This window comes from Zingiber officinale, chromosome 1B (genome assembly GCF_018446385.1).
Source record: "Zingiber officinale cultivar Zhangliang chromosome 1B, Zo_v1.1, whole genome shotgun sequence".
Classification (NCBI taxonomy): Eukaryota; Viridiplantae; Streptophyta; class Magnoliopsida; order Zingiberales; family Zingiberaceae; genus Zingiber; species Zingiber officinale.
The window spans coordinates 144,693,707-144,695,157 of NC_055986.1; the positions used below are offsets into that span (position 1 = coordinate 144,693,707).

The 1,451-nt window shown below is 44.8% G+C and overlaps 1 long non-coding RNA gene across 1 annotated transcript; it reads left to right on the plus strand.

The window, feature by feature from the left end:
• Positions 1 to 427: 427 nt before the first annotated feature.
• On the plus strand, positions 428 to 1,093 carry LOC122006976. Its single transcript, XR_006118820.1, has 3 exons — positions 428 to 513; positions 610 to 889; positions 1,033 to 1,093. It is a non-coding gene; the product is annotated as an uncharacterized LOC122006976 (long non-coding RNA).
• Positions 1,094 to 1,451: the final 358 nt, after the last annotated feature.

The window sequence follows — 1,451 nt, forward strand, 5'->3', positions numbered from 1 at the left end:
ACCTTTTCTTCATCTTCTTCTCCACCCGAGCCGAAGCTTTCCCCTGCCCTAAAATCGCCGAAAGCTTGCTCTATGCCCACTGGTGCCGACGCCGAGCACTGCCGCTCTTCCTCAGCCCTAGCCGCCGCACGGGACATTGCCGGCCACCAGGACCGACCCAGGCCGCTGTCGCCGTGGGGATCCCAGCGCCGCCGACGCCCTTCTCCCGTTTCTCTCTGCCCTAGTTTTGCACAGTGTCACCGCTACCACAACCGGCAACCGGCTGTCCTCCCTCTGCCTAGCCGACTCCTCCACTGTGCAGTGCCTAGCCGACTCCTCCACTGTGCAGTGCCTAGCCGACTCCTTCCTTTGTCCTAGGTTCCCTCTTGTTGCTGGATCCGAACCCTAACTCCTCTGGGTTGGGTTGTGGTCAGCCTACCCGACTGGTAATTTTTCCTACTGCGCCACCAGTTGCCTTCTTCCTGCTTCGCCACCAGCTGCCGGCAGAGAGAAAAACAAGGGCTATCGAGTTGGGTAAGGCAAACAAAGAGGTATTTCAATTGTTGATTTGGGATCTTATGTTGGATTTGTTGGCTGATAATAGTGGTATTTGTCACTGATTTCTCACAGCAGCTTCTCCGGATCTTGGCAGTAAGTTCTATAGGTTTTGAGCAGTGTTGAGGCATCAGGGAATTTGGGTAAGGTTGGTGTTAAGTTAATTACTGTTGAGGTGAGTATGGGAAGATGAACTTGATGATTTCGATAGTTTGAGCTATTGGTATTACTTTTGTTATGTAAGCATAGGGTTAATTATATTAAATCCTGTGTAGACCTTATATGGTGATTTCCTTTGCAGACATTGTTGGAGAAAGCCCTAATCGCTGTGATCTTCCTTTTGTGTGATCCAGAGGTAAGGCTTAATGAATACAATCAAATATGTTGGTTGATTTTTGGTGTAATTAGGGTTAATAAAACTAACCTTAGATGGTCGATGGATTAGAAATTTATTTAGCTATTTGTTTATACTTAGCTAAATTATACTATTTATCACAGGACCTTGACGCGAGACAAGTTTCTTAACGTCCGGATTTGGACTGATTGGATCTTTCCTATTGGAGGCGGGTACCTCTTGACTTATCTTTTATGATATTGTCTTTGGATATGCATAGTATTTTATAACTACAAGCAATGAACATGTTTGTCTTTGGTATGTCATTGTTTGATATCCATAGCATGTTAGGTTTATCGCCTGTGACGTATCCGTGCTTATATCATGTGATTTATTGCCATGAGTACTGTGTTACCATGAGTATCTTAGTTTCTAGAATAAGTGACATACCATGTTTTACTGAGGTTAGGACTAGGTTCTGGACTTTTGGTTTCAGTCATGTGTATCGAGATTATCTGATACTTAGGTTTTTATGCCATGACCGGCTTGTGTACCTCTATTTGTATATCACATATGATTCGTG